Consider the following 11,519-nt stretch of genomic DNA (forward strand, 5'->3'; position numbering starts at 1 on the left):
ACACTTGGGGGGACAGGAGGACACTTGGGGGGACAGGAGCACATTTGGGAGGACACTGGGGGGCACTTGGGGGGGCAGAAGGACACTTGGGGGTACAGGAGGACACTTGGGGGGGACAGGAGGACACTTGGGGGGACAGGATACTTGAGGGGACAGGACACTTGGGGGGACAGGAGGACACTTGGGAGGACACTTGGGGGGGACAGGAGGACACTTGGGAGGGACAGGAGGACACTTGGGGGTACAGCACTGACACATGGGGGTACAGCACTGACACATGGGGGTACAGGAGGACAACTGGGGTGACAGGAGGACACCTGGGGGAGACATGGGGACACAGGAGGGCACCATTTGGGGGAGGTCATGTACAAGACGCTCCTGAAATATGGACGCACCAGGTTTAGTTTATATTTTTTTTCCCTGGTTTTTGCCCTCTAAACCTGGGTGCGTCTTATATGCCGGAGCGTCTTATACGGCGCGAAATACGGTATGTATGTCCCTGTATGTATAATATACTTTTTGGCCAAAAGATGGCGCAAGTGAACACTCTCCCGTTATAGGAAGTGATCACTTTTTTTTTTACATTTTATTACACTGTGTCGGCTTCCTGTTGTGAATGGAGACGCGGCCGCTGTTCGAGGTCACGTCCATTCACTCCAGGCATCGCGATTGGGTAGAGGACCCCAGTGTAGGTAGCCCGTATAGTTGCCCCCAGTATTGGTTGGATAGGTAGGTGCCTCCAGTATAGGTTAGATAGGTAGGTGCCTCCAATATTGGAAGCCAACATAGTTGCCCCCCAGTACAGGTTAGATAGGTAGGCTCCCCCAGTATAGGTTAGCTAGTAGAGTTGCCCCCAGTATAGGTTAGAAAGGTAGGTGCCGGCGGTATAGGTTAGATAGGTAGGTGCCCCCAGTATAAGTTAGATAGGTAGGTGCCCGCAGTATAGGCTAGATAGGTAAGTGCCCCCAGTATAGATTAGATAGGTAGGTGCACACAGCATAGGTTAGATAGGTAAATACCCCTCAGTATAGGTTAGATAGGTAGATGCCCCCAGTATAGATTAAATAGGTAGGTGCACGCAGTATAGGTTAGATAGGTAGGTACCCCTCAGTATAGGTTAGATAGGTAGGTACCCCTCAGTATAGGTTAGATAGTTAGGTGTCTCCAGCATAGGGGCAGGGGGAGCGGGCAGAGCAAAGTTTTAACTCACCTTCTTCCTCGATCCTGCACACAGCTTCTATCTTCATCCTGTCCCACCCGGCGTCCGTCGCATCGGTAAGAGCTCCCCTGTGATGACATGAGGTTACATCATCACACGGGGCGCTGTTACCATAGCGACAGATCGAGGAAGAAGGTGAGTTGAAACTTCTCTCTGCCCACTCCCACTGCGCCCACCCTTCTGCCGCTCCAAGTCAGCCGCCAGCAGAGCGAGGCCCCCCGTAGTGTGAGGCCCCAAGCGGGGGCGTGGCTTGCTTGCACGCTGGTGGCGCCCCTGGTATTGTACTGTCCCCGTTTTGATTTCAGTGAATTCTATATTGTACATAAAGAGAAAACTGTCCAGGCATTTTCCATCTTTACTGTTTCTGACTGAAGCCAATCTGGATGTCATTTCCTCTCTTACTCTTTTTTTACTCTTTTTCTCCTAGAAACTGCACTGTCATATCTATCTTGCTTTGTAAACACATGTGAGCACAGCATAGATCGTATTTTAGCAGCTTCTGCAGAGGAGTGAGGTGTATTTCCTTTCTCAACCTCCTGTCACACTGAACTACCCTCAGCCAATCAGTGAGGAGCAGGAATGTGGGAGGAGAGATAACAAGCTTCCCTCTACCCGGCAATGTACCAGAACAGAGCCAGGCTGAATGAGATAAGATTTATTACAGCACACACATTTATGATTACATTGCAATGCTTGCAATGCAAGGTCAGGATGTAGACTACATAATAAGCACAGAGCAGTGGGTAAATGGAATTTGATTTTGTGGCTGACAATCCTGCTTTAAAGGATACCGGAGCTGACATGTGACATGATGAGATAGACATGTGTATGTACAGTGCCTAGCACACAAATAACTAATAACATCAGGTATGTAAGTGGCTGACTCAGTCCTGACTCAGACAGGAAGTGACTACAGTGTGACCCTCACTGATAAGAAATTACAACTATAAAACACTTTCCCAGCAGAAAATGGCTTCTGAGAGCAAGAAAGAGGTAAAAAAAGGGGAATTTCTTATCAGTGAGGGTCACACTGTAGTCACTTCCTGTCTGAGTCAGGACTGAGTCAGCCACTTACATACCTGATATTTAACTCTTTCAGGCAGAGAAAGAAAAAAAGGAACAGCATAGTTATTTGTGTGCTAGGCACTGTACTTACACATGTCTATCTCATCATGTCACATGTCACTTTGGATATCCTTTAAGTAACCAAAAGCATAAAATGAGGTAAGCTACAGTGGCAACACCAGGCAGTGCATTTATTCAACATACAGATTGGGGGAATGTGTTTATTTCTTTAACCTGGACACAGTCCGACATAGGAAAATGCGTCTGCCACTAGATGGCGCTGTAGCTGATAAAATCTGGCACTTCGTCATCTTCTTCTGATCAGGGGCGGGCTGAAATTTTGCAATGAAATTCACAATTATGCATTGTAATCGTAATGCGAAATTTCAGAGAAAATCGTAATTAATTTCGTATGTAATAGTAGTATTTCAAAATTTCGCCTAATTTTCGCAAAATTTCGCAAAATTTTGTATCGACTTTAGAGGTTAATAGCAAAGTCCCCACATATGCTATTGCTACCAAAATTGCTACATATGTTAAGCAGAATAGTGGGTATAGGTCACAAAAAGAATTTAACAAAAAGACCTTGTAGTTTTTGAGAAACTCGATTTTAAAAATGCAAAGAAAAATGGTTTTTAAACTGTCATTTTTCGAAGTTTAAAAAACATTTTTACTTGCATTTTTAAAATCGAGTTTCTCAAAAACTATGAAGTTTTTTTGCTAAATTCTTTTGTCTTGTACCCACGATTCTCCTTAAAGGGACACTTAAGTCTCTGTAAAAAATGAGTTTTACTCACCTGGGGCTTCCGGCAGCCCCCTGCAGCTGTCCGGTGCCCACGTAGACTCCATCAGATGCTCCTGGCCCCGCCGGCAGTCACTTCTGGTTTCGGCGACAGGAGCCGACAGGCCGGGAGCGCGAGTGATTCTTCTCGTTTCCGGCCACAATAGCGCCCTCTATGCTGCTATAGCAGAGAGTATATACCAAATAGCAGCATAGAGGGCGCTATTGTGGCCGGGAACGCGAAGAATCACTCACGTTCCCGGCCTGTCGGCTCCTGTCGCCGAAAACGGAAGTGGCTGCCGGCGGGGCCAGGAGCATCTGATGGAGTCTACATGGGCACTGGACAGCTGCAGGGGGCTGCCGGAAGCCCCAGGTGAGTCAAACTAATTTTTTTACAGAGACTTAAGTGTCCCTTTAACATATGTAACAATTTTGGTGTCAATAGCATGTATGGCGGCTGTGCTATTAATCGCTAAAGTCTGCAAGAAATTAAGCGAAATTAAGCGAAATTTTACGTGAAATTACAAATGACTACACGAAATCAATTCAATTTGGAAAATGTAATTACGTATAAGCGTAATTGTGAAAATGTACGCGAAATTTAGCGAAATCGTAATTTGTTGATTACGGATCATCACTACTTCTGATCAAAGTGTTGGACTATGTCTGACACGCTGATCCCCACCGGCCATCTCCCTCGCTGCTGTGCCTGCCATCTCCTCCACTGCTCCACCACATTTTGATCAATCGTAGGGGCGCTGCTGCCAGATCAGGTCCTGCACTGCGTTCCACTATTTTGATCATATCCAGCAGTGATTATATCTCTATGTGATCCCCTCCAGCAGCACTCAGCGCCACGTAATATCAAAATGATGCTAGCGCTCGAGCAAGGGGGGAGGAGCTGCAGCGCATGAGCTGGCACTGGCCCCACCCCAGCCACTAATGCCGGGGCAAGGAGGTGTAGGCCCTCTAGACCACCACCGCCAGTCCTTTCTCCCTATTCCCAACATCCCCTCCTTAGCACCCTGGAAATAATTGCTGGGGGATGTGGGTATTCTGGAAAAAAAAAAAAAGGATTAGAAAGGGTTAAAGGGGAACTTCAGCCTAAACAAACATAAAGTCATTAAGTTACATTAGTTATGTCAATGAAAGTAGATCCAATCATCCCTCCCAGCTGCGCGCGCTAGGCTTCAAATCTCAAATTCAAAATTAAAAAAACAGCACCAAAACAGCAGATTGAGTACAACAACATCAGAAATCCCATCATGCCTTGCACAGCATCAGGGGAAAAATGCCCGGGCAGTTTTCTTCTGTGCAGCTAAAAATGAGGCTTGGGTAAGAAAAACAAAGTTCTGATGCTTTGAAACTGTTAAAGAAACACCAAGCCTATCCAGTACTGCTCAGTAGATTTTTAGTCTGGAGGTTTACTTTAAGCTGATATAAGAATACTGTGTGTGTAGTACTGACTGCCAGAAAAAAAGCCTATCAGAGAAACTTTACTGCTTTATGCAAAAAATGTATGCATATATCTGCAGGGAGTGGGTGGAGGCTGCAGGGGGTGGGAGTGGCCAGAGGAAATAAAAGGTGTAATTCAGCTGACAAGTACATCAGTCTCACCGTCCAACCACGGAGGAGGATCTTTTGGTCTCTTGCATCAAGTCTCCTGTAAGTATTATTACACGTAAAGTCTATGTACAATAAGACGTTTATTTCTACTACAAGCTACGACCATAAGCTGCTTATTTCTTTTTCAAACTTAGTTATGCTATACTAGACTGGAGACCTTTGCAACACAAAGGGCATTTATCTGACTGAGGAGGATTAACATTTAAAATGATTATAGATCACAAATCAAGCATTATGTTATGGCTATCTTAGGCCCAGTGCACACCAAAAACCGCTAGCAGATCTGTAAACGCTAGAGGTTTTTGAAGCAGATTTCAGAGCAATTCTAGGCATGTTTAGAGAGGTTTTCTACACAGGCCTAGCGTTTTTGGGAGCGTTTTTGTGTAGCACATTTTATATTTTGTTATAGTAAAGCTGTTACTGAACAGCTTCTGTAACGAAAACGCCTGGAAAACCGCTCTGAGCAGTTGTCCACTTTCCTATAATTTAAATTGAGGCAGAAACGCCTCAGAAATCTAAAAAATGCTGCAGCCTCCGAGTTTGTGTTTGGGGGGAAAACGAACTACTCTGAGGTGCACGCAGCTTTCCACTAGCAAGCGTTTTAAAAAACGCTGAGAACTGCTCTTGGTGTGCACCAGCCCTTAGATGAATTTGATCCAATGCATATGGTACAAAGATCAACAGGGATATGTGAGGGAGCAGGCTGGTGGCAGTGTATTTTATTTTCTGGTTGAACTCGATGGACGTATGTCTTTTTTCAACCCAAATAACTATGTAACTATGTAACATATGGGTCAATTCACTAGGGTAGGAACACACTAGGAAGTGTGGAAAAAGTAGTGTTTTGTTGCATATGAATTTGTGCATTTTTATTGCATTTTCTGTGCGTTTGCATTTGTGTTTTTTCCTGCACATGCATTTTTCTTGCATTTTGCTTGCATTTTAATGCAATACGTTTGGGGTTTGCATATAGTAATTGCATGCATTTTTAATGCATTTTATGCAAATCACTAGGAAGTCTAGAAGATTATGCTAGCCCTCGTCATTGAGTGGTAATTGTATTAGATGTGGTGGGCAAGCAACACTTTTGCCTCTAACACACGCCTGCACATATATGTGTCATGGGCCTGTATATGTGTTTTTAATGCTTTTAATCATTTGTGGTTTTGCGATACCTATTCTTTGGATATTGTCCACAATAAACTTTATTGCTATTTTTTGGAAATGAGGCTTGAATTTACTTTTTTCTGTGCTCGGTTGCAATCACTAGAAGGTCAACAGGAAGCGGAAATACATCATTAAACTAGGTTTCCTTAAAAACACATAAAAACTCATACAAAATGCATAAAAAAAGCACTAAAACTCCAATAATTCTGCGTCACCATTGACTTTCATTATGTGCGTTTTAAACGCGTTTTGGAAAAATATGCCGCAAGACCAGTTTTTTTAAAAACGCACATTGCAGAACGCAAACACATGCATTTTTTCATGCGGCCCCATTGACTAACATTATAAGTGTTACCGCTAGTGTTTTACGCAGCGCTGGCGTTTCTGCCTAGTGTGCTCCTACCCTAAGGCTACTTACACACCAGGACGTTGCGTTTAGGGGACGTTATAGGGCACATAACGTGCCCCTAACGCAACGCCTGGTGCTCGCTGATGTGGACGACAGAGTGAGCCGCGTTGTGCAGCTCACTCTGGCGTCCGTGATGCCGTGATGCGTACTCTTGGACGCATGCGGCATCACGTGGTCCCGCCCGGCCAATCGCCGCACAGAGCGGCCGCTCCAGAAAGTAAACACTGCACGTCAAACGTGCAGTGAATATTAATTAGCCATGTGCCTGGCCGCTCTCCACTCCTCCCCAACACTACTGAGCATGTGCGCACAGTCTAACGTGGCTTAGCCGCGCATAACGCACAGCATGCAGCACTCTCAACGGATGTGCTGCGTTACAATGTAACGCATCGTGGGCACTGTGTACAGCCCATTGATTTTTCATTACTGTGCGTTGGGGTGCGTTACAGGCTGCTCTAACGTGCGCCTGTAACGTCCCACTGTGAAAGCAGCCTTAAAGGGAAGGTTCAGGGACTGTTAAAAAAAATTAAAAATCCGCATCCACTTACCTGGGGCTTCCTCCAGCCCGTGGCAGGCAGGAGGTGCCCTCGGCGCCGCTCCGCAGGCTGCCGGTGGTCTCCGGTGGCCGACCCGACCTGGCCAGGCCGGCGGCCAGGTCGGGCTCCTTCCGCATTCCAAAATGCGCCTCACGGCGGCGCGCTGACGTCATTGGACGTCCTCCGGGCTTTACTGCGCAGGCTCAGAACTACTGAGCCCACAACCTCCCCAACACCTTAATATCTAGTTATCTGGATTGCAGTCACTGCCATGTATCCCCTTTTCTTATTTATTTCTGCTTCAAACACAATTAGGAATGACAGCTGAATGAATTCTGCGCCCCCTCCTACACTGCGCCCTGAGGCAGGAGCCGCTCCAGCCTATGCCTCGGCCCGGCCCTCTCCGTCACAGCCCCCGTCTCTAAAAACAGCATCCTCTCCTTTCTTGCAAACATGTGTTATTATGGTTACCTGTGTTTTTTTTGGCTCTCAGTATTTCTGAAGTTACTTTTTTGGAAATACAGTATGTTTTCCTACGTCTTCCTATTCCCTCTCTATCCACTTTCCTAACACTGAAACAAATACACCCTACATAAAATTAAGTAGCCTCAGATAACAGAACTAATCTGATTTGAGGGGAGGCACAGCACAGGAGCAAGCATAGTGGCACAGCACAGGAGCAGGCGTGGCGCCCATGGCATGAGTCATGCCTGCACCCCTCTAGATACGCCTCTGGTCTTAGGCATTCAATAGAATGCCTGGGCAAAGTACGTAACAAAAGCAGACATTTCGTACTTTGCCTAAAATGAATTTCGTACTTTGCCAGTAACATATACGCAATACACAATGCTTCTATCACACACGTTATAGACAGAACACTCTGGTTGCAATCACATTTAGCGAGAAAAAAATCTAAATTACATTTTTTATGTGAGTTTAAAAGTATATTGTCATTCTACATTTTTAAAAGTTTTACCAACTGACTCAGGAAAAAATATATTTTATAGTGTGAAGTAGAGGCCTGCGCGGGTCCACTTTTTTATACCCGCGACCCGTTACCCGCACCCGACCCGCGACCCGCTCTTTGGTGAATTTTATACCTGCAACCCGACCCGCACCCGCAAAACCGCTACCCGCACCCGACCCACGACCCGCAGGCACGCTACTCGACCCGCTACCCGTGACCCGCTTTTTTACATTTTCTTGTAAAGTGCGCATTTAAAGTAACATTGGGAGCTGTAAAGTTAATAAAACCTATTTTTATACTCAAACCAAAGCTAAAGAAGGTTTTTAGCTTGCTTTCACTACCCGCGACCCGCACCCGCAGACCGCTACCCGCAACCCTACCCGCACCCGCAACTCGCTACCCGCACCGACCCACACCCGCAGTTTAAATCAATTCAGGTACCCGAACACGACCTGCATTTCGGTTTACCCACGGGTACCCGCGGGTACCCGACCCGCTGCAGGCCTCTAGTCTGAAGCATGGGAAAGCTAATGTACCAAAAACTGCTGCAATCTGCTCTAGTCTAAAAAAATGTTACTTGTTTTGTAAAAAAAACTACAAGGTTGAGATTTTTTGGACATATTAGCACAACAGCCCCTGACAAACAGCAATTTTGACCTGTTGTCGTGTTTAAAGGCTTCACAATAACTCTGATAGTTGTCATCATAGGCGTCCATGTAAAAATTCCAGAACATGGATTTTTGAACACTTTTTCTATCTTTTAAAATTCTGTCTGGAGCCTTCAAAATCAATTTCAGATTCCTGAATTCTGGAGTTCTACTGCCCATCTCTGGTGATATACACTCTCTACAGGTCTTTGTTTTTAATGGTGTTTAATAAACTGTATTTGTTTTACTGTATTTCTTGCTTTGTATTATGTATTACTGTATATAGCTTTTTGTTTCAGTATAGCCATGCCAGTGAATTGTATATACTGTAGTAAATAAAGAGAAAACTACTCCAGGCATTTTCCATCTTTACTGCCTCGAACCAAGCCAATCCTAATGTAATTTCCTCCCTTACTCTTTTTTTCCTCTGCCTGCAATGGTGTACGCATTGCCCATCCTCCTCCGCACTATACTAGGAACTGCACAGTGATATTGGATTGGTTTTGTAAACACATGTGAGCAGAACACAGATCGGATTTCAGCAGCAGGGTATGATGATTTATCTTCTATTTCCTTTCTCAGCCTCGTGTCACACTGATCTGCCCTCAGCCAATAAGCAAGGAGCAGTAATGTGGGAGGGGAAGAGGGGAAGATAACAAGCTTCTCTTTCTTCGACAATGTATGAGTAAAGAGCCAGGCTAACTGACAAAAGATTCATTACAGCAGAAACATTTATGATTATATTGGAATGCTTGCATTGCAGGGTCAAGATTTAGACTACATAATAAACACAGAGCAGTGGGTTATAAGAATTTGATTTGATTTTATGGTTGGCAGTCCCTCTATTACCCACAATATCCTTCTCAATTAGCTGGTTCTCAGATATTCCAGTGCTTTGGACAGATCTATGTGTAGGGTAGGACAGAGAGGATATCAGGAAGCCCTTGGCTCAACGGCCAATGGGCTCAAAAGACAGGCAGTGAAAACAAATGGTTTATTTTACAAGTACACTTATCCTTAAAGAGAATCTGTATTGTTAAAATCACACAAAAGTAAACATACCAGTGTGTTAGGGGACATCTCCTATTACCTTCTGTCACAATTTCGCCGCTCCCCGCTGCATTAAAAGTAGTCAAAAACAGTTTTAAAAAGTTTGTTTATAAACAAACAAAATGGCCATTAAAACCAGAAATAGGTTGATGTACAGTATGTCCACACATAGAAAATACATCCATACACAAGCAGGCTGTATACACCCTTCCTTTTGAATCTCAAGAGATCATTTGTGTGTTTACCTTCTGTCTGTAACGTTTGCGGGTTTCTATTTCCGTGGTCAGCGCACAAGATGCGCGCTGACACAGCGGAAATCCTCCACAAGCATATAATTAGCTAGTACCCAGCTTGAATGCAATGCACCACTAGAGGGCAATTTCCACCAGTAGATGGAGCTGTGGAGTGCAGACGAGCACAGCCTCTGCACAGCCACAGATGTCAGATGGGAATTGTACAGATAAAGGCAAAGTAGCGCACGATAGCCCTCCAAAAGAGAGAGCACAGAGACAGACTAAATGTGTGTTCCCCAATCTAGTCGCCACCCAGCGATGGTGAACACACATTCGCAGAAACAAAGCGGGAACGCAATCGCAAGAGAGAGGCGATTGCCAGAAGTGACACAAAGCTGAACAGAACAGAGCACGAGAGTAGCAAAGGCACAGCAAACAACAATGAGAAGATAAAGAAAATAACAAACGCAAGCTTAACGTGAACGCCGCACTCATTCGCAACAGCGAACGCGTTTCTGCAGGATCACCGCTTCGTTAGGTGCCCAGTGATAAGCGTGCCACCCTAACTGACCAATGACATACAAACACGAAATAGAGAACGCGAACGCTTGCTAAACGGTTACCTCATCGAGCCTACAGCAAGCGTTCGTATCAGACAAGACAGACAGACAGACAGGTGGGGCTGCCAGTAGCAACCGCTGCTCTGGCTAGCACCCCTAAGGCAGAGATACAGAAGGAGGCACTGTCACTACCACTAGGGCAAGTGCGATCCAGACAGATAAACAGAAGGGGCTACCAGTAGCAACCGCTGCTCTGGTTAGCACCCCAAAGGCAGAATACAGAAGGAGGCACTGCAACTACCATTAGGGCTAATGCAATCCAGACAGATGGAGCAGCCAGTAGCAACCGCAGCTCTGGCCTACACTCCCAGACAGACAGAGCGATTCCCTGTCGACCGCCGCTGGCGACAAGGCAATCGAGACACAGAAGGAAGCACTGCCACTACCATTAGGGCTAATGCAATCCAGACAGATGGAGCAGCCAGTAGCAACCGCAGCTCTGGCCTACACTCCCAGACAGACAGAACGATTCCCCGTCGACCGCCGCTGGCGACAAGGCAATCGTGACACAGAAGGAAGCACTGCCACTATTATTAGGGCTAATGCAATCCAGAAAGATGGAGCAGCCAGTACCAACCACAGCTCTGGCCTACACTCCCAGACAGACAGAACCATTTCCTGTCGACCACCGCTGGCGACAAGACAATCGTAGCAGAGATAACACAGGCAAAACAGATAAACTTTAACAAACAAACAGGGCTGATACACTAGGAGAGTTTATCAGTAACAAACCATGAAGATGACCAGCAAAGGATTCTGGGAGAACATGGTATTTATACTGCCAGCCTTCAAAGGAGGCAGCTAGGCAATTTGCATAACAAATGTATGCAAATTCCTCAGCAGCAGAGCAGGTCTAAAACTTGCAAAGACAAGACAGGTCTCTTTTCCAGAGACCTGCAGCCCTCAGACTTAAGGAATGGTCAAACAGCTGTCTGTCAGTGCAGACAGCTGAGCGGATCATTACACTGTCCCCCTGCAGCTCTCATCCACTGAATAGTGACAGGCTGATCGTTTCTTCCTGCAGACAGCTCTGTGTCTGTAATTCCTCAGCATGTGACAGCCCAGCTCCTTTCACAGCCTAACAGAGGATGATTTATCCAGCTTGTAAAGCTCTCTTCTCTCACTAAGAGAGCAGAGAAGCTATCTAATGTAAATAACATACACGGGAGTGTGCATAGAGGGGGCGTGCATAACAGATC

Source organism: Hyperolius riggenbachi, chromosome 9, assembly GCF_040937935.1.
Source record: "Hyperolius riggenbachi isolate aHypRig1 chromosome 9, aHypRig1.pri, whole genome shotgun sequence".
Classification (NCBI taxonomy): domain Eukaryota; kingdom Metazoa; phylum Chordata; class Amphibia; order Anura; family Hyperoliidae; genus Hyperolius; species Hyperolius riggenbachi.